A 23206-nucleotide genomic window follows, 5' to 3' on the forward strand; every position below is an offset into this window, starting at 1 on the left:
ATTTCTTCTATGAATAGCGACTTATCTCCATTAATTTTTTGGCTCAGTTTCTTTAAAGAGTAGACTATCTAACTTGAATAAACAAACATTTAAATTAACGAAGTTTTCTTATATTTCTGTATCGAACTTAACTTTCCAAAATCACTGCCTTTCTCAGGTCTCAAATTTTGATTGGTTTGGTTTGTTTTGAATTTCGCGCAAAACTACACGAGGGCTATCTTTGCTAGCCGTACCTAATTTAGCAGTGTAAGATCAGAGCAGATCAAGAGTGTCGGTCGGTACTGTTCACTAGCTACTTTCCCTCTGGTCTAATAAGATAAAACTAGTGAAAACTATGTTCAAACACCCATTGTTCTGTTATACAAACGTATGACACAAACATTCCATAACAATTGTATTCTTCTCTTTATTCGTTAAACATAAGGGTTAAAACTTCGTTTAAATACGAAAATATTGCTTCACTTTATCAACATAAGTATCAATGGTGTCTAGTAATAGTTCTTTATTTATAGATATAAATTAGGTCTTTTCACGAACAAGGTTTTCATATACTGTTCTATTCTTTAAGTGTCTAAGATAACAGAATTATTTTTCACAGCTTCAAAGAGGCTTTTATTGTTTGTGAAAAACAAACAACGAACTATTCACTATCTTTACTTTCAAATGACTTTAAAGAGAAGAGATATAGAGATCTGGATCTTTAAAACATCAGTAGTTCGTGTTTAATTATCTATGTGTGACATATTTAGACATAATATAAGTGTTTAAAGCGTTTATAATACTTTAAGTTTTAGCTTAACTGAAATTCAAATTACAAAGGAAATACCGCATAGCAGAGCTATTATAGATATTTATTGTCGTCCCGAAGTTGAACCACTGATCAGAGTGTCTCCAACCGATACTTGAGTTATTTAAATCACTAAATAATTAAGCGAAATGAATATTTTATAAGTTAGCGTTTCGTAATTACTATTTTGAAATTAAAATGTAAAATAAACAAATAAAATGTAATAAGAAGAAATAATAATTTATAATTAATTTAAAAAGTTGTTTTTTACATAACTTGCATCTCGTGCTCGTAACTGTTTATTACCTCTTTGATGTCACGTGATGTACAGGTTCTTCGGACATTCTGTTAAATGGTTTTATTGATTTTTGTATGCTTAGCTTTTTTGTACGTCATATAGAAGATTCGATCATGACAACAAGTTATGAAGCATCACAAACCAACTTTACTAACTGAAGAAATTTTATAAAAGTAAAGAAATCACAACAAAGATAAACACAAAAAAGAATCTTTAAGAAAATGTTGTTTAGAGGCGGTCGCTGTTTTACCGCGTTAGACTTTCATATCCTGTTTGTAAGGACATTTTATTCGCTATCTGTAGGCCGTTTATTTCCAATTCAAATAAACGAAAATATAAGCCTTCTCAGACGTGGGGAGAGTTATGATATGATTGGCCATTCCACCGTTAGGTAAAAAATAAAGAAGATCAAATAGTTAGTGGTGAATGATGTTGAATAGTTGCCTTTGTTCATATCCATCACTTTTAAGTTGGAGATGATAACGCATCTTGCAAACTAGTAGTTCTGAAAGCAATTTCAAAGAAACAAGTACAGGTGAAAGAAAGATACATCCTATATTTATCTCATGTGATTAGTTGATACAGCATGACTGGTTATTCTCAATAAACACTGACGAGGTCGTGATCTCTAAACATTTCCTAAACAACCAGGTGAGGACATTATCCTGACCTCAAACAAGGTCCGTGTAACGACGATTAAACCTATTCACGCATTTAAAAACAAATAGTTCAGAAACCCTCTCTATCGAAACACGATTAAAAACTACATATCAGATAGTTCGTCAAACGTACCATGATACGCGAATATCTTTAGAGCACACCAAGTATCGAGGTAGTGTATGCATTGTATTAAATACTAATGAACCTTTTTTTGGTTTATTAAACTACAGTCACACGAATTTCTGAAGGTGGTTACAAATATTGGGGAAACTCGTTAAATCGTGTGATATCTCACAGTCGTCTCACGCTTTGACACTGATATTATGAACAGAATCTCGTTTCACGCTCTTACCAACTGAATAAAAAGAAAACAAATAATTTCAAAAATAAGAATGTGCCTGCCATGGATCGAACCTGGGACTTTCCGTGTGTTAGTCGGATGTTATCTATGTAAAACCCTGACGATGACCGAAGAAGGTCGAAACGTTGTTTGCTCCTCCACGTAAAATATTTTTTCAACCCAAACGAGCCGTTTTTACATATATATTTCTCTACAAGTGGGTTTTCTAGTCATCACTGATTAGTCAAATGATTTTTTTTCTTAACTCATCCCATCTCAAAGAGATGGTATAACCAAATGTACATCAAATAAAACACTAGTTAAATAATTAGCATTTAGAAAGAAAACATTGCAAGATGCCAACTTGCTAAAAATTACAACAAAAGGTATAAAATGTGTTAGAAAATATAAAAAAGTAATAGTTAGCGGTAAGTATCTAATTCAAAATACACCAGAAAACATTAATAGAACAAAGAAAACAACGGAACTTGCACTTGTGATAAAAAAGAAAACTCAATTGTAAGAAAGAACACATTTTATCTTAACAAAGCACTGATAAAGTGTACCCGCTTTGTAACGATCCTTCCGTTATTGTGACACAAAGAATAAAAGACACTTAATGAGTCATGTAACACACATCGATGATAATGTAAATGAATATGTTTGCGAAAACGCACTTTATAGAACGAAATTAAATGAAGCTTGGAATTGCGTGCTAACTGAACAGACCTTGCAGATTGGATAACAAGTTATGCAAAACTAGTTAATAAGCGAAAAATATTCAAACACTGGCCAGGTAGGAGAGGATGAGATCTCACTAACTGGCATCTCCTCCAAACGCAGTTGGAGATAGGGCATCCAAAATGAAATTCTAGTGAAGCATACACAAAGGATCACATGGGCTGGACAGAAGAACACATGACAAACAGATAGCCAATGGTTTCCTGCGTCAGTGAACAAAAAGTGCACAACCCTGTGGGATGCCTGTCCATATGAACCAACTTAACATTAGTAGTCACCGCTCGCAACCATAACAAATAACGCACGGTACAGACATCAAAACCCACAAATGATGAAAAGGTAGATTCGCGAATAAGTGTCCAATCGTCTGAAGGATGGAGCAGAGACACAATGAGCAAGTGAACAATTCAAATAACAAACAACTGCTTCAGAGTTAATCCCCTAAATTGTCGAGGACAATGTAGCTGGCTGAGTAAACGTGAGCTACAGCCAATCTTCAGGCAATGCATCAGTCAAGAAAGTGAGATGTGAAACAATGGTATTGACATTCAACGAAATATCGACATCAGTACACATTTCAACCACCACCTCCACAGGGAGAAATCCTGGGAGCAACTCGTACAATAAGTGTCGCACAAGGACCAATCCTGCTTTAATAAATTCAGGAAAATAAAACGTGTGGGACCGAGCATCAACAAGAACAGGATTAAGAAACAGTGGTTCTACGAAAACATGTGATGAAAGAGGAACAGGGTGAAGCCGTTTATCCCCAAATACTACCTTACATGCACGAAACATTTCCTGAATAAACATTAGTAAGACCTTCACATACCTCGGTAAAATCTGGCATTGAAGAGCCCGAAATCCCAATGTTAGTTCACCATAACAATAGAAAAACCCAAAAAGAAGTTACCACAAAGGCGACGGACCAGAACCATCCAAACATATCTGCAGCAATTTCAAGCGAAAAGCAATTTTACGAACGTGAATATCTACCAAATTGATACCCCCACTAGAGAAATTCTTGGTCAAGATCCAATAAGCCACCTTGTGAATACCACCCCGCCACACCAAATCTAATACACATTGACGAAACCGAGCCTCAAGCTGATGTGGGAGGATTTACAATGGATACCACAAAACTGACGTCACCAAGGTATCACCACGATAGATTTACCCTTAAGCGAAAGAGAACGATATCGCCAGGACACCAGGATACTAGAGACTTTGCGCAAAACTCCCTGCCACGTATGCTGCAGCATAACATCGAGTTGAGAATGAAAAACAATACCCAAAATCCGATTAGGATCCTGGAAGATTTTCAACTCTCCTAGGACATACTCGTCAGAAGAGGCCAAGCTCCCAACCCAGAGACCCTGACTCTTTGTCCAGTTAATCCTACCACCCGAAGCCCGACCAAAAATACTACAAAGATCCAAAACATGTGGCAAATTCGGAATCTTGTAAAGTCAGTGTAGTGTCGTCAGCATGTTGATAAACAAGGACGGTGTGTTGAGGAACCCCTCACCCCCAATACCGATAATCTGAACATGATGAACCAACATATTTCTCAACGGTTCAACACTAAGAACAAAAAGCCTTGACGAATACCCTGAGATAAGGAGAACCTATCAGTGAGAAAGCCATTAAACTTATAAAGCTAGAAATATCAGTATAACACAGTTCAACACAATTAACAAAAGTCGAGTTAAAACCCAATCGCACCAGAAGTTGAAATAAATAGTCATGGTTCACCCAATCAAAGGCTTTCATTTGATCGAGTCCTGTATGTTCTATAGACTGGAGAAGCAAAACTAAAATTGTTCTTCTCGTTGAAAATGTCACTACCAAAACAAATAAATCTTGTTTTAAAAAAAAACGTTTACATGAACCAGCTCCACCTAGAAGCAGGAAACACTTCAGAATAATAAATATTCTGTAGTCATGGTATGGTAATTTCTTCTTACCTATATAATTTTTACTATATTCAAGTGAAATAAATACAATTTTTAAATAAGTACGTAAAACAGGAGATTCGATCATAACAAGAAGACATTAAGCGTCGCAAAACATGTTTACTAAGTGAAGAAATTCTATAAAAATAAAGAAATCAATCAAAAGGGGATTGTTTGTTTGTTTTTTGGAATTTCGCACAAAGCAACTCGAGGGCTATCTGTGCTAGCCGTCCCTAATTTAGCAGTGTAAGACTAGAGGGAAGGCAGCTTTTCATCACCACCCACCACCAACTCTTGGGCTACTCTTTTACCAACGAATAGTGGGATTGACTGTCACATTATAACGCCCCCAAGGCTGGGGGGCGAGCATATTTTGGCGCGACTAGGGCGCGAACCGCGACCATCAGATTACGAAGCGTACGCCTTAACGCGCTAAACCATCAAAAGAGGAAAAACAGAAAAAGGAGTTTTTAAGAAAACAATGTTGTCTATAGGCGGACGCTTCTTTTCTCCGTTAGACTGACAAGACATAGTGTATAGGATATTTGAGTCGCTATCTATGAGTCGTGTATTTCCAATTCAAATCAAAAAGTGAGCATTATCAAACGTAGGAGAAGTTAGGATGTGATCGACAATTCCACCGTTCGGTAAAAATAAAGTACATCTAATATGTTGTGGTGAATGATGTTGAAGAACTGCCTTTCCTCTTTTCCGTCACTGGTAAGTTTGAGATGATAGCACACATAGCCATCCAATAGTTCTGACCGGGATTTAAAACAATAGGTTAAAGAACGAAACATCTAGTGTGATTAGTTTTCACAGAATAAATAGTTGTTTTCAACACACCCTGACGGAGTCGTGATCTCTAACTATTTCCTGTACAATCAGGTAAGTACGTTACTTAAAATAAGATCGCGTGAATCGACGTTTCAAACTATTCACGCGTTTAAGATAAAGAAAAGTTCATTCTATTTAAGAGGTGTTGTAAACTGCTGGTCAGATACTTCGTCGAACGTGACATGATTACACGAAGGCCGTTTCAACACATCAAATTTCACAGCAGTGCACGCATCATATTCAAAACGAATAACGTTCCTGTTTTGGTTTATTACACAACAGTCACACGAATTTATGAAAGTGGTTACAAGTGTTGGGGGAAACTTGGTAAATCCTGTGATATCTCACAGCCGTCTCACGCTCTGACACTGATATAATGAAGAAATTCTCGTTCCAGGTTCTCACTAACTGAATTGAAAGAAAACGAATGGCTTAAGAAATAAAACTGTGCCTGCCAGGAATCGAACCTGGGACCTTCCGCGTGTAAGGCGGATGTGATAACCACTACATCACAAACACCTGCGTTTCATGTTTTTTGCTTGTAAAGTTTTCGAAATTAAACGATAACGTTTTAAAAATATCTATTTGGCAATCGAAACAATCTAACAGTAACACGCACTATTCCTGCAACTGTATTTTTCCATATTCAGATATGAAGAAACGTAAGAACAACTTCAATAATGTTTTAACATTTAAAGTGTTAAAGTAAAACAACAACTAATTGTCATAATTTTTATTTAATAAAATATTTTATTTCACTTTCCCTTACTGGCTTCACACATTACTGGGAACTACAGAAAAACTTCAGGCTCTTTGCATGAGAGCGTATGTGTGTGTTTTATTATAGCAAAGCCACATCGGGATATCTGCTGAGGAGAGGAATCGAGCTCCTGATTACATGAAGGAAATTTACATAATTTCAATGTACAATATTGTTGTAGATTATTGGTTTATATAGATTTGAATTACAGAAACACATGTGAAACACTGAGCGACATATTATAATTTATTGTGGTTTCAAAGAAAAAATCTTATGTTTGGTTAAGTAATAAAAATTGAATCACGTTCTGTTAGGAACTTTTTATCATTCATGTGGAAGTGTTATTACAGCTACAACATTCTTCTTTAATAGACGTTATTCCAATTTGTGGTTGTTTAGAGCCAAATTCTAACTCGTTAACGTTGACAATGTTTTAATATCTTAATAAAACATATTTAGCATTCTTTCAAATTGTATACGAAAAAATTTCCATAAAACCATCTAACAAATATTATGTAAAACCTAATCATATGTCACAGAGGACAAAGAAACTTCCTTTTGTCAAGAACAAACAAACGAACAAGAATGAAAAATGTCACAATGATTTGTGGAGGAAACTGGAAGAGATGTTTCATTTTACAATATTTCATTTAAAGGTGAGGACAGAAGTTTAGTTAAAATAATTTATTTGCTATTCATTAAATTTGAATGTTATATCAGCAAAACAAATGGCTTTTTAGGGTTTTGCAAAAAGAATTTGCACGTAACATTTGAAATTAAAATATATTAATAAGTTTTACCTCTCGCAAAATTGTAAAAATGAGATTTAATAGTTTGAAATAACGACAACTCTCTTAAACATGGACTTCATTTTAAAATAAAATGTATTAGTAGGAATTTAATTCGTTGTTTTAGGCCAATCTAACTTTTCTATTGCTAGAGGTTTTGTACTTTCCCAAAAGCGATGTTTATTCAATTGTAAAATAAAAGTTTATTTAGTACTTGTAGAAGAAAGTTCGTTCATTCTAAACTAGTTTTGTAGATACATATAAAATAATATTACACTGTCTTAACAAAAGGTATAGCACATGAAGTGAAGAAAGATAAGGCTGATTATGTTATTCCTGTAAGTGAACACTACACTCTTTGTTTCTCGGTGGTTTAACTAAAAGTTTACGGACCTACATTATCAAATTACACTGCTATATTAGGGGCGGCTAGCGCAGATAGCCCTCATGTAGCTTTGCGCGAAATTCAAAACAAACAATTACAGTGAAATATATCGAAACAGCTTAATTGTTCATTCGTTAACAGAGGAACTTGTTAATACAAATAGAGAACTCGATGAAACAAACATCGGAATACCTCAGGATATCGTCTGTTGTTTGTGACTTGGTTTTATTTATCTCTTCCGTTTTTGTTTCTCTTTTACATTTGGTTGGATTTATGCAAAGTTTCGTCTAAAGTACGATGTTATAGTTTGCATTTTGTGGTGTGAGTCCGTAGACATACCGCAGTACTACTGGGGTCTCACTGACTGGTTAATACAACAGAAATCTTTTGACGTATTAACTATATTGCTAGTGTTTTACGAGAGGCCTCTTTAACGCCTGAGATGACATATGTAATGTGACTAACAGATAACATATTCTCCTTTGCTTTTAATTATGTGTTCTTATAATCACCATAACATGAAAAGTATCTAAATGTTAATATACTAACTGGAAATAACCGGTCTCAGGATACAAGAAATTATATGAACTGATTTTCCAGTTTTGTTAAATGGATATAAGTTTTCCTGAACTTAAAATTCATTATTTTAATTTGATATTTCTATTTTTGATGTAAAATTTTGTTCTATTGTTACTATGTCCACTACTATATAAACATTAATGTCTAGAGATAAAGGTTGTCAAACAGCATGCTAACAAGTGTTTGTGTTTATTATATATTTATTTGTATATCAGTTCCAAGAAAACACTATTTTAGGTTCACAAAAGTTAACATTTTACAAAACTATTATAAATGTCTGCCATTTTTAAAACAAAATATTTAAGCTATTAAACTTTCTATATAAAACCTTATAATTTTATAAATATTTTAATTCCACTACACGTTTATTTTGTCGTGTTTTCACCTTTAAGGTAACAGGGTATCTGTTCCCATAAAGATGATACAAGTAGAAATATCCTGCAGTAACATAAAATTAATTACTAAACCAATCGCGGTTCTCAACTGCCTATGATTTGTATGATAAGTCAGTAACAATAACGTTATACAAATAGTGTATTTTATTCGCTGATTCACTGTGATAGTTACCTGCCCCTAATATTGTTGTATATGTATTTTTTACCATTCAACAAAATGTAAACCAAACAATACACGAAGTAAATTATTTATGTAAAAACAGCTGGTTTGTGTTGAGAAAACTTTTATGTATAGGAGAGAACAACTTTTGGACCTTCTTCGGTTATCGTCAGATTCACAAAGAAAGAAAGAGGAAACTGACCAATAGCTGACCACATGTTTGAAGGGGGTTGTGTAACTGAGTGTCGGAATGTAGAGGGCGAGCTTGATGTTTGATTATATTTATTAATATAGGTATAAAGATGTACCTTTGTATTGATTTATTTTGGGCTTGAGTTGTTGTATAAGTAAGGCTTCTTTAATTTTGCGTTTGTTTCTTTCTTTATTTAGTATTTGAGAGTTTTCTGTGGTTATGTTGTGTTTAGTTGAGTTGCAGTGTTCGAAAACGTGTGAAGGTGACTTTTTGTGATCTTTGAAACTGGTTTCTATTTTACTACTTTTTTCTCTAATATAGAAGTCGTGGCAGTTATCACATTGTATTTTATAAATAATGTTGGTGTGGTGTTTGTCAGTGTAGTTTTTACATAGCATAGATTTTAGTTTTATGCCTGGTTTTTGAATAAATTTGGTATTAACTGTAATGACATATATTGTAACCAGATTTGCCAAGTCTTGGTTATTTTTCTGCTGATGTCGGGAATATATGGTATGCAGCAATATATGGTTTTGTGATTCGTGAGATATATTTACTTTTGTTATTTGATTTTGCTTTCTGTCTAGGTGTGTGCGTATAAGGTTTTATATTGTTTGTGAAGGAAACTTGTTGATGTTGATGAAGTATTGTTTTATTTTGTCTAATTCATCGTTAATTTTATCTGGTGAACATAGTTTTATGGCTGTGTTTATTTGGTTTTTTAGTATGTTGAGTTTTTGTTTTGTTTCATTAATTGAATTTAACTGATCTCCATTTATAAGAACCCTCTGATTAATTCCATTTTGTCTGCTGAAAAGACCACATGTCTACAACTTTTCTTTTGCCAGAACTTGCGATCCAATGGTTGTTTCGTCCTTTTGGTGTAGTGTTCTCTTCCAAGTTAATTGAGATTGGTTACTTCGTAGTAATGTGTATCTTACTGTTTTACAGGAACAATTGAAACTTTACTTTCATCAAAATTCACGACAAGATATTTACTCTGTTATTGACTCCATGTAAAGAATATAGCCTAAGAAACTTAAGACGTCTTTTGCGCATCAACTACTTCTGTTGTTATCAGTGTCAGTTTCACTTACATTATAAGTGTTTACCATACGACCCTATTGGATCACAAAAGATTGGACCAGCCTATCACATTTAATAACCTTCAATGACCACAACTTTGATTTTTTTACACGTTTGGTATTTGTCTTTTCTCTTCTGGGAGCCACACTACAACAGGAAATAGTAATGTTGTCCGTAAACACAGCTTGATATGGTGAATGAAAACATTCATATTAGTAAATAATCAACATGAGACTGACATGAATACACCTCCTTCTAGATGCTTTAGACATATTAAAGAAAGACAGATAACACAAAATAACATTAAGTCTTTTTCCATAATAGGTTTCTTTAGACTTATAAATGACGCGAGACTCCAAGACGTACAGCTAACTCTGAGTTGGTCATGGCTTTCAACAAGTGATTAGATAATTTTATAACAAAGAGGAAGAACTGTAAACATGTTAATTTGTTTATAAACCAACAGATTTAACTGTTTTATCTCATGATATAGAGAAGATGAATATCACTCTGTACTATTAGTAACAACACTGTTAACTTTACATCGTTACTAAAGTACACAAGGAACATATAACCGGTAGTATTATATACCAGGTTGTTTTATATATCAGTTGAGGTGATTGTTTACCATATTTCTTTTCAGAAGTTCTAGGTTTGGCTAATAAATAATACGTTTCTAAACATTTGAACACAGTGATAAATGAATCGAAATACATTACATTGTACTTGTTTCTCTGACTAATCAGTCTAATTGTATGGTTTGATTGTAATAAAGTGTAATATCTAATGTATTTATACAAGTCTCTGTTTGTCTCCCTTTATTTATCAATCAAATTTTAAGACATAAAATGCTCAGCTAAACGGATTTCTTGTATTCAAAACTCCACGTTTTTTACTGGAAATGTATAGTTGTTAGTGACGCCTGACATGACCTAGTGATTAAGGTTCTTGTTTCATAATCTAAAGATCACTGGATTGAAACCCATCTTCACACATGTTTACCATTTCTACTTTTAAGGCGTTAAAAATGTAACGGCCACCCCCACTTTATCCTGTAGCTTCAAGAATTAGGGACGACTAAAGGAGACATCTGCGGAAGAAAATCAGTAAACAAACCACCTATTAATAACCCATGATGTATTCATGGTAGAAAATTTGAAAGTTTCTAGTTATACTTTGCTTTGTTTGATGGATTTAAACAATAGTATTTGGTTTATCAACAACATCAGTTTGCAAAGAACCACTACTTCTTTTTTATCTCTCATATTAGTGTTCGTCGTTTTTAAATATCATACAAGTATTGGTTATCTTTAACGAGTATACAGCCGTTGGTTACCATACTATTGTTGGTTATTGTTAACTAACATATCCATTCCTGATGGGTAAACTGTGTGCTTGGGTATTTAAAACATTAAAGATTGGGTTTCAGTGCCTGCAATGAGCATAGCTCAGATAGACTTGTGTGTAACTTTACATTTAAATATAAAAGAAATAAAAATAAATTTAAATATATTGAAGGACATTCTAAAATATGTAACAAAGTATTGCTTACTCATGTAGTTTTAGCGTAATTATTTATACATTTTACAGCTCCGTTTAGATTGTTTTTTTCAATTTTTAAATTGCAACAAATGCAGAGAAAATGTTATGAAAACATCTGTTTATCGCAAACCTACACTTTCGAAGTACGTGTGTACCTCGTAAAATTTGGTTTCGATACATGTGCCGCTCAAACTATATATACACTGCTGTCCAAAATCTTAAGGCCAATGAACATAAAGAAAAATATGCATTTTGCGTTGTTAGAATCAGCCATTTATTTTAGTTGAGCTTTGAAAGATGAAAATAATAAAAGGGAAAATAAAAATAAAAAACTTTAGCATTTAATAGGGAATTTTTGAACACTATGGAATTAGCCCAAATACTAGCTGGTCAAAAGTGTAAGACCATACTGAAACGAAACGTTAATCAGTAAACACGTAACAAAATTTAGTCATTTGTGTTCAAGCATTAGCGTTGTCGACATCTCCCACTGACATCTCCTTGGGTAAAAACATGGCAAAGACTAAAAAGTTGAGAGAGTTTGAACATGACAGAATTGTCGAGCTGCAAAAGCAAGGTCTCTCTCAACGTGCCATCGCTGGTGAGATTGGGCGTAGTAAAACTACTGTTGTAAATTTCTTAAAAAACCCTAAGAGATACAGAACGAGAATTTCAAGTGGTCGGCCCAAGAGAATTTCGCCGGCGTTGAGCAGGAGGATTCGACGGGTTGTCCTGCAAGACACCAACTGATCGTCCAACCAGATTAAGGCTCTTACGGACGCAGAATGCAGCTAAAGAATAATAAGACGGTATCTGCGAGAGAAAGGCTTTAAAAACCGTAAACGTCTTTAAAGGCCACGCCTCCTTACACACCACGAAACAGATCGGTTAAACTTTGCTAAGAAGCATCAAACATGGGACATAGACAAGTGGAAGAAGGTTTTGTTCTCTGATAAGAAACAACTAACTTGGGTGGTCCAGATGGCTTCCAACGTTACTGGCACGATAAGAATATCCCACCGGAGACATTTTCTACACGACACAATGGAGAAGGTTTCACCACGATCTGGGGTGCTTTCTTTTTCTGTGGAACAATGGAGCTTCAGGTTATACAGGGGCGTCAAACAGCAGCTGGCTATACTGGCATGTTGGAGAGAGCATCCTAATTGACTGAAGGCCCTCGCTTGTGTGGGAATGACTGGATCTTTCAGCAGGACAATGCTGCAATCCACAATGCTTGCAGGACAAAGGACTTTTTCATGGCGAATAACGTGATTCTTTTGGACCATCCAGCGCGTTCACCCAAACTGAACCCCATTGAAAATCTTTGGGAGTGGATGGCAAGGGAAGTCTATAGAAATGAACGTCAATTCCAAACAGTGCATGATCCTTGTGAAGCTATCTTCACCATTTGGAATAACATTCCAGCCAGCCTTCGGCAAACGTTTATTTCGAGCATGCTAGTTTTTAGCGTTATAAGTTTTCAGACTTGTTGCTATATCACTGGAAATTGGAGTTTAGAATAAGCGTTATATTAGGAAACCGAGTATCAAATATGCCGTACGTTCCTTCAAGGTGTAGAAAAAATTAAAGTTTTCGATTTTATTAGCATATTAGTTTTTGAAAAGTTTGACATATTCGAAATCTGCGATTTATGAATTAAAACTCAAAGTTCCTCAGCTAATTTGTACTCTGATTGTAGTTCCCTCTTGTGAAAAATATCGCACTTATAACTTTTATTTTATTCGCTAATTCAATACTTACAATTTCAAATTAAAAATTATATATATATAGCTTCTATTAAATTGGCACAAGAACCTAAGAGTTAACAATGGGTGCCTTAAATTTAGTTGCATAGTTTATTTTTGGTTTTTTTTGCTATTAAACAGAAAGCCATACAATGGTCTATCTAAGTCGTACCTTCAGAATCACCAACTGGGAAGCGCAATCTTTCTAGTCTGTCATTTCATAATTAGCGATCGTTAACTCAAAACAACTCTTTTGTAGCTTTGGGTGAATTTCAGAAACAACCAACTAGCTTCAGTGTTGCTACAAACTAGGATAGTAAAATCGAAGCAGTTGCGACCAAGTAACTTTTAAGACCATAACAAAGCCTCTCCCAGTGGCACAGCTGTATGTCTGCAGAATTAAACGCTAGAATCCAAATTTTGATACCTGTGGTGGGCAGAGCACAGATAGCTCATCTTGTAGCTTTGTGCTTAAATACAAACATACCACCAGAGCCTAACAGGATGAACTCGTATTTACGTGATCCAGTAAAGGATGTTATGAAAATAATATTCCAGCTTCCTGAGGTTATTGATAAGTTTTGTTTGTTTTATTTTTGAATTTCGCGCAAAGCTACTCGAGGGCTATCTCCGCTAGCCGTCCCTAATTAAGAAGCGTAAGACTAGACGGAAAGCAGCTACTCATCACCACCCGCCGCCAACTCTTGGGCTACTCTTTTACCAACGTATAGTGGGATTGATCGTCACTTTATAACGCCCCTACGGCTGAAAGGGCGAGCATGTTTGGCTCGACGAGGATGCGAACCCGCGACCCTCGGATTACGGGTCGAACGCCTTAACACGCTTGGCCATGCTGGGAAATGAAGGTAAACTAATACATGTTAGCACTAAGAACCTCTGCTTAGTTGTTTTAATTCACCAGTATAACCTAAGAGTGTGATAACATGTCTAAAATAGCCCTTTTTATTCATTGACAATAACGTACAGAATTACTATATTGTTGTTGAAGTGTTAAAAACTAATATAAAAGTATACTAATATTCATTCGTTTTCATGAATGTGCATGTTAGCCAACAGAGAGCAATGCGTGCTATTTACATGTTTTAAATGTTCTGACGTAAGCGCAAAGATGCCCAATGAGTTGTTTGTGATACGCCCCCTCCCTGACGCAATAATCGAACTATAAACTTCAGAAGTATAAGTTTTCAAACATACTGCTTAGCCACTAGAGACAGTTATTCGATTACAATCCAAAGTTAGTCTTACCAATGAACCACTAGGGGGACATACTGTTTCGAAATTGAAACAAACAAGGAATTCGTTAAATGTGGGTGAAAACGTTGTGATATATATATATACATATATATATCTATTAATGTTTATTAACAACTGAATGATATTAAGTTGTCCGTTAATTTGATATTTGTTCATCATGTAATAACATTTTTTTTTCGCTTGTAAGTAGGTGAGGCCCGCCTACTCTCTCTTTACATTCTCTTGAGTATTATACACTAGTTCCATTTATTATTTCCAATAAATTGTTCAGACGGAACATGCCAACTAAGTATAGGAACTGAGGACTTAAAGACCAGTTTTCACAAACCTTTTGATCAAGATTTGCAGATGAAAACTATTTTTAAATTTGTACCCAAACCAACATTGTTTTAAAACTTCAGAAAGCGAGTTAAAGTCAAACCCTCTCTAAGAACTAGTAAAAAACTAACTAGTTTTGTTATGTTTATGTTCTTTACCGTTACTGTAAACACACACACATATTATCATATTTATCAAAATACACATTTATTAATAGAGAATCAAAGAAACCATAAAAGGGAAATGAATGTGTTAGAATGTTTGTTGTTCAGCGCAAAAGTGTGTAACTGGCTATCTGTGATATGCCTAACGCTGACAATGACCCCCGAACTTTACTGTCATAGAGTTGTCCCCTTCCCCGTTAATATGATTATTGATTCCCAGATAAACAACACCTTTGCAGCTCAAAGCTTACCTTCCAGAGGTATCCTATAATGCCTCAAAGGATAACTTTTTTTTAAGGGTAACTTGAAAAGTTTTTCACTCATTAAATAAAGTAGACCACATTTTACGAGAGTTTTAATAAACAAATGTCCAAAAACCTTCGGCTAACAATTAAATATAGCACCACTGGTGCCTTGTGTCACAAACTGACATGTAACGACAGTTAATCTATAATACTGGTGCCTTGTGTCACACACTGACATGTAACGACACCTAATCTATACTATTGGTGCCTTGTGTGAAAATATAATGTGTAACGACAGCTAATTTACACCATTGGTGCATTGTGTCACACACTAACGTGTAACAACAGCTAATCTATACAACTGATGCCTTGTGCCACAAATTCACTTTTATAACTGACATGTAACGACAACTAACGTACGTCATTAGTACCTTATTGTCAGTTCTAAAACATTTATAAGTTACATGTAACAACAACTACACATCATCAATACTTTCGTACAGATTGTTATGTGGTTATGTAACGTCATTTATAATCAATCTAACGCATTTTATATGTCTTGTTCTTTAATACAACACCAGGTGGACACGCTTTGAAGACACCAAACTAAAGTTTTGTTTTCTGTTAGCTACATTAGGGTAACGCCCACCGTGGCTAACTAGAAGTGTCTAATTTGTATTTTGATAATTCACACATGATATAAACGACTGTGTACGACGACAGGATACGAATCTCTATTTCTACCAGGCAATGAGAAACTGCAAAGAATAGTTAAGAGAGAAATAGGTAGGTGGTGTTCCAGGACTGAATGATTGTTGGCAAGTGATTGTCCAGCCCGGCATAACCAGATGGTTAGAGCGTGTGACTCGCACTTTGAGGATTTCGTGTTCTAATCCACATTCCACCGAAAGTTCTCACCTTTACAGCCGTCGGAGCGTTATAATGTGACGGCCAATGCCACTATTCATTAATAAAAGAGTAGCCCAAGATTTGGCGGTGGGTAATGATGGCTAGCTGCTTTCCCTCTATTCTCACGCTGCTAAATTGGGGACGGTTAATGCAAATAGCCCTCTTGTAGGTTTGTGCGAAATTCAAAACAAACTAAAGAAGTAAATATCCTACCGAAATTTCATTTTACTCACGTTTCCTCTCTTAAGTGCTTTTAGAGTTTACTGTTACTAATAACCTTAAAAGGACGTTTCTATTAACACCCTAATAGGAATTAGCAACACATAGGATATGTGGAAAAAATCAATGACATCTATATCTTTAAAATATAAAACAAGGATCGAGTAATGTTACTTTAGCAACTGAAATGGAAATCTCGTTATGAGCTCATCTGTATAGATCGTTCTGGTTACTTTGGTCGTGTTGATATATTGGAAAGGACTAAGAAAGCTGTTGAATTATAAGTGAAATCAGTTGAATTTCAAAGCTAAACAATATCTCAGTGGATCAGTAATACGTTTATCAATTTACAGCTCTCTAAACCGGGATTCAATTCTCCTCTGTGGACAGAGAAAAATGGTTTATTGTGTAGCTGAAGACGTCACTTACTGTCCTGAGAGAGTCGCCACCGTCTTGCTGATCAGACACCAGGTTAAGAAAATCTTGTTGTCTGTACCTAGTCTTGAGAAGCCAGAAATGGCTGAGAACAGCTGATCTGTTCTCTCGTGAGGTCCTGTCTAAATGGTTAATCATGGCTGTTACATTACCACCGACAACCTTCAAAGAGCCTTTGAATCGAGAGTAACTTCCTCAGTATTGAGAAGTTCTGGTTGACCAGAGAAAATGGAGATCAGAAGGTTGGATGCTAGGCCTTAACCAAATTCCTGATAGATATGACAAACCTTATTCAAATTTTAAGGTTATTTTAGTTAGACTGAGATGTAATACGAACATATTAATTTATTTAAACATTGGAATATTTTCTTATGCAAGATCCATGACTGAAATCAAAACAAATTTATTAACCAACAGGAGCGGGACCAAGGTTCTTATTTTAATTAAGGATGTCACAAATTGTCAAGTTTTATACTGTAATAGTAATAATAAAGCCCCCACTGTCTCACTGGTAAGTCAGAAGGCTTATATATCTAAAACCAGGTTTTAACACACATGGTACGCATAATACAGATACCCCATTGAATAGTTCTGTGCTCAACTACATAAAGATCCATAAACAAGATAACAAATTAGCATATTTTCATATTATATGTTAAATACTTTTAGTTTTATTGTGTGATAAAATATTATTTTTTTTTTTTCATTTTACCCTGTTTTTAAGAATTATTTATAATTTCTACTCAATGAAGTTAATCGTTACGTAAAATATAATTTATATATATATATATATATATAGGTAAATAACGGACATTATACTGGTTGTGCTTTATTAAGTTAATCATAAGTAGGTAAAATAATATTAACTATATTTTTACTGTGATTTCTCACAGATGGTCAATGTATCCTCATAATAAGCCCGGTATGGTCTGGTAGTTAAGGCACTCGACTTGAATCCGAGGGTGATGGGTTCGAATCCCCGTTACACCAAACATGCTCGCCTTTTCAGTTTTGGGAGCGTTATACTGTGACGTTCAATCCCACTATTCGTTGGTAAATGAGTAGCCCAAGAGTTAGCAGTGAGTAGTGATGACTAGCTGCGTTCCCTCTGGTCTTATACTGCTAAATTAGGGATGGCTAGCGCAGATAGCCCTGGAGTAGCTCGGTGCGGAATTCAAAACAAACTAATTCTCATAATAAAACGACAAAATTTTATTTATTTTAAATAACGTTTGACCATCACTGTAGAACTTACCAAGATAATTCATAGAAACTAAATCTAAATCAACTTAGCTTTACAGTAAGTTGACAGCAAAACATAAACCAAGAAGTTATTACTTACGTTAACATTACTTTTTAGATGCTTAAGTTGGAATTTGCTTCTCACTGTTGATTGTCTGAAACCAAGTGAATAAAAAAATCACCCTGTCAGACTAGTTCATATCAGCGCGAAATATTCAAAATTAGATTTTTAGATAATTTCTGTGATGTATATTTAAACATTTTAATAATGGAAGCAAAAAATCTTATTGTTTGTTTCTGAAATTCACTTAAAGCTACATGAGGGCTATCTGCGCTAGCCGTAATTAATTTAAGAGTGTAAGGCCAGAGGGAAGGCAGCTAGTCATAACCACCCACCGCTAGCTCTTGAGCTACTCTTTTACCAACGAAATGTGGGATTAAATAATAACGCTCCCACGGTTGAAAGGGCGAGCATTTTTGGTGTGACAGTCTTTTTGAACTAAGTTTGTTTTAACTGGATATTCAACGTTTCACTTTACAACTGTCAGTTACACACACTTCTGAATGATCAGGTGTTTAGGACGCTCGTGTCGCAGTCTGAGAGTCTCGAGTTCTGATTCCTGTCATTCAAACATACTCGCCCATTCATCTGTGGGGGCGTTATAAACTCAAGGTAAATCCTACTATTCGTTGGTAAAAGAGTATCCCAAGAGTTAGCGGGGGTGGTGACTAGTTGCCTTCCCTCCAATCTTACACTGTTAAAGTAGGGATGGCGAGCGCAGGTAGTCCTCCAGTAGCTTTGCGCGAAATTCAAACCAAACCAAAACCAATCCTTTCTCAGTGAAACTAAATATTCACTTGTTGTTGTTGTTATTAAGCACAAAGCTACACAATGGTCTTTCTGTGCTTTCCTCACTACGGATATTGAAACACTATATATATGTGTAAAAACGGCTCGTTTGGTTTGAGAAATTTTTTAAGTAGAGGAGCGAACAACGTTTCGACTAAACCAGTCGTCTTTAGGTATATATTTTTCTTTACAAGTTGGTTTCCTCGTCATCACTGATATTAAAACCCTGTTTCTAGTAGTACAAGTCTGCAGATATAACAGGGTGGGGGCAACATTCAGGTGAACTTTACAAACGGTAAATTAACGTCCTCTGCTGGTAGAGCGGTAAAATTACGGATTTACAACGCTACAATCAGCGGTTCGATTCTTGTCAGTGGAGTCAGCAGATAGCCAGATGTGGCTTTACTATGAGATAGCACACGCTAAATTAGCACACCAAGGGATCTTTGGGGATCGAGGTCTTACTTTAGTCATAAATTTGTTTTGGAATTTCTCGAAAAATTACACGAGGACTATCTGCGCTAATTTAGCAGAGTAAGACTGGAGAGAAGGCAGCTAGTCATCGCACCCATCGCCAACTCTTCGATTACTCTTTCACCAACGAACAGCTACACTGACCGTGAGTTTATAACGCCCCTACAGATAAATGGGCGAGCATGTTTGAGTGACAGGAATTTGAACTCGATACTCTCAGATTGCGAGTCGAGTGCCTTATCCACCTGCCCGGCCACCACTGAGAAAGGAAGTGCCTCGTTCATGCAGACTATTAAGTAAATAATATTAATATAAGGTAGTGGAAAATATAGGTTTAAGGAAAATTTGTTTTACTGCGCGTTGAAAAAGAAGAAAAACTGCATAGTAACAACATTTGTATTGTTTTGATCGTTTCGGATTACGTTCTTTTCAGGAGATTGTTAAGTGAACAATTAATCTCTGTCAAAAAGTATCAAAGAAATGATGTTATGATTAATTTAAAGAACAGAGAAGAAGAAAGTTACTAACGCATTTTATTGTAGAATGGATTTGTTCTTATAAACAGAAGCGTAACGTCGATCATTTCGCGTAACAACAACCATTTCTATTGTATTCAACGTTGAGTTAAGAGAGTTTTGTGATAAATGTATGTGTTTTACTTTCATTAGAGTGCCAACAACGTAGTGTTTCATTTTATAGATTATTATAATAATTGAAACGATCGCCCGTTTTGTTTGTTGTGAAACACGAAGCCTCACGATTGGTTGTTTTTGATGTGCCGTTCTGGTGATAAAGCCCTAAATTTTAGCAATATGAGACCTGAAGCTTACGGCTGAGCTACGGGTGTGTGTGTGTACTGTATGTTGCACCGGATTTCACTTGAAATCTATTAACGTATACCTATCAGGGAGTCCCAAGCATCACAGGAAACACAAAACATTAATATAATGATATTACGTGTATTAACGTAATAAGAGCCATCTGCACGTGAGACATTCATATACCGGTGCGTATCTTATGCTGTAAAATTAAAGTCATTTTGTAACAGACTTTCAAGCCCTGCAGGTCTACTTTATACTAAGAGCGAGGTACCGTAAGTTGATACCTCAGTTTATACTTTATAGTAAAGGCAAAGTACCATAGGTTAATACCTCAGTTTATACCATGGGAGAAGTACCGTAAGTTGATACTCCACTTTATACCAAGGGTGAAATACTGTAGGATGATATATGTTAAATGTGACACCTTCTCCTCTTTATTAAGAGTATTTTTGTTTTGTTTTTTTCTGTTTTGAACATGTAGCATCTTTGCTTGTTAAAACGTAATAAATTAGAAGAGAAACATAAGAAGTTCTTTCCGAATAATTTTTTATGCTGGAGAATAATAAATATATAATCAAAATATAAATATAAATGCAATCTAACAGTTTAGCAACTAGTATACATACGAAGAGAAACACTTGTTGAACATAAGGTACGCTTTAAGAGAACAGTGGAATAAGCTTTGTTTTCTATCACATGATTCAAATTCATACATCGGTAGAACGATTTTTAGGCTCTAACTGAATAGTGAGAAATCTTTCCTCTTTATTGGTTGTAAGCATGTTATTCAACTTCAAACTGTCATTTAAAAACATAGCTTTATTTCACTTTGCATGTGTGCACGACCTACCATAAGTTTAGAAATATTTGAATCCAAAACTCATTTAGAAATTATTGAAAAGTTTCCATACGCTACTGAAAGACAGGTGGAACCTCAATTTAACCTTGTATGCCAGCAGTTCTTGTTCTCTTATTACAGTATCATACGTAACGGCTCGTAAAGTTTATACTTGTAACAGCAAGCGGATCACGTGAAAGCGAAATGTGCAGTTTTAAATCTGTTTCAAATCTTTCCTTCTAAAATTAAGAAACAAAAATTACGTCATTGTTAAAGATAATTTCTTATAATTATTTTATTTCACACGAACAAATTGTCTTGTACATAAATACATCTTAAACAACGGTTATCCGATTAATTTTATAAAGAATATTATACGAAGTTTCCCAAACAACAAATTTCAAGCATCAGCCAATCTTCACACCGTCCCCAAAGGTTCCCTTATCATCTCCCTTCCTTTAATTAAAAAAAAACAAACTATCGTCTCTGACACAACCTTCTACCCTCAAATTCAGTTTAGAATAAAATACAGAACTAACCTCCGTATCAAACATCTATTTCAGTACAATAATATACAGACCTAACCTCCGTATCAAACACTTATTTCAGTACAATACTATACAGACCTAGCCTCCGTATCAAACACCTATTTCAGTACAAAGATCAAGTACCTAAACCTATACATTCAAGGTTCATGTATAAATGAACGAGTAGCGACTGTAAGATCACGTACATTGGCAAAACTAAACGCCACTTAAAAACTAGTGTCTGTGGACATTTAGGAGTATATAACAGAACCAACCATCCACTACTTAAACCCAGCCACTCAACCATTCGTACACATTCTGAAAACACAGGTCGCAATATTTCATTTAACAGTTTATCTATCATCACCATAGGATCTTCAGACCTTAACCTTTACATTAAATAAGTCTATTCATATCTAAAGACCGCCTGACCCTTAATGATTCACAAAGTTCTTTAGACTTAAAATTATTCTTAAATTTTCACACGTAACTCAGCCACAGTGTAATATATACATACAATGTTTTATTTATCCATTTTCTCTTTTCCTAATAACTAAATAAACTTATGATTATGTTATATAGTATTATAATCATGGTAGCAAACATCACTGTAACACAACTGTCAGTTTTCTCTAATCATGGAATAAGTTGTTCCGAAACGTTAAAATCTTATAAATAAAATGTTTTGTTAAACGTCATCATTATTAAACTCCGGTTTTCTCACGATGAATCAGTTACTAGTGTTATAACTTACTTGATAATAGTACTTCATTAAAATAAGTTCATATTAAAGTGATTTATTTAAATTTGGAGTGTAACTCAATGGACATGTACAGAAGGGGTTTTAAAATGGGTTTTAATTTACAGATACAGAGAACCTGTTCTTGTTGAATAAACTTGTTACGACCCCACAGTTGGGGAACTCCTGTTTCGAACTCTCGGTATAAAGCTAAAAATAATGTAGTTTTCTATTATATTTCTATGTTTTTTTCTATTATGCTTCTCCTCTCTTATGTCCACGATGTTGGCGTAACGTTAAAAAACCCGTAAGAAACAGATCAAAAAGTTCTAAGTCTGGCGCATTGCGTGGGTTATTCTCCTGAGTTAAGTTCTTTCTAAAAACGTTATTTGTACATATATTCAAGACACCACAAGACCATTCATTGTAATTTTCTTCAGATAGAAAAGTTACTCTGTCTGCACTTTGTTTAATGTTGATTGTTTTGTGTTGTTAGCATTGTATAAGTATTTAAAATAATCTATGTTTTCTTCTCTGGCCGAATTTCGTGAGGTGATATTTGGATTATGACCAAAAGTGTCGTTCATAGCGAGGGCACCCAACTGGGAATCAATACATTCTAAATTATAGTTTTAATTTTGTGACGTTGCATAATCCAAGTTAGATCAAGTTATCCACATTTTATACTTGGCCAAAGTATTAATGCTAGCCTATGTATGTATGTTGCTTTGATATTGAATTATGGGTCATTAGTTTAGGGTCTAGTTTTAGTATTTACAGGCCATCGTCGTGTATTTGAACCGTTATGTATAATACATAAATCACAAAATGTATTTTAGGATTATTTCACATGCTGTTTATGTTTAAGAAACGCATCTAATAGATTAGATTTATAT

At 34.9% G+C, this 23206-nt stretch overlaps 2 protein-coding genes, 1 long non-coding RNA gene and 1 other non-coding gene across 8 annotated transcripts in view; 2 read left to right on the top strand and 2 right to left on the bottom strand.

The window, feature by feature from the left end:
* Nucleotides 1-23206, top strand: part of LOC143238277 (uncharacterized) — a 341463-nt gene that overhangs the window by 159443 nt on the left and 158814 nt on the right. The gene's annotated exons all lie outside the window — the stretch shown is intronic.
* LOC143238278 (uncharacterized) overlaps nucleotides 1-23206 on the bottom strand; it is a 312759-nt gene that overhangs the window by 73425 nt on the left and 216128 nt on the right. The gene's annotated exons all lie outside the window — the stretch shown is intronic.
* TRNAV-UAC (transfer RNA valine (anticodon UAC)) lies at nucleotides 6065-6137 on the bottom strand. Its single transcript has one exon. It is a non-coding gene; the product is annotated as a tRNA-Val (tRNA).
* Nucleotides 20359-23206, top strand: part of LOC143239945 (degenerin mec-4-like) — a 62397-nt gene continuing 59549 nt past the window's right edge. The window contains exon 1 of the mRNA XM_076481619.1: nucleotides 20359-20473. The gene's annotated coding sequence lies outside the window, so the exon portion shown is untranslated. The remainder of the gene's footprint in view (nucleotides 20474-23206) is intronic.

The sequence above is a fragment of the Tachypleus tridentatus genome, chromosome 13 (genome assembly GCF_004210375.1).
Source record: "Tachypleus tridentatus isolate NWPU-2018 chromosome 13, ASM421037v1, whole genome shotgun sequence".
In the NCBI taxonomy this organism is placed as follows: domain Eukaryota; kingdom Metazoa; phylum Arthropoda; class Merostomata; order Xiphosura; family Limulidae; genus Tachypleus; species Tachypleus tridentatus.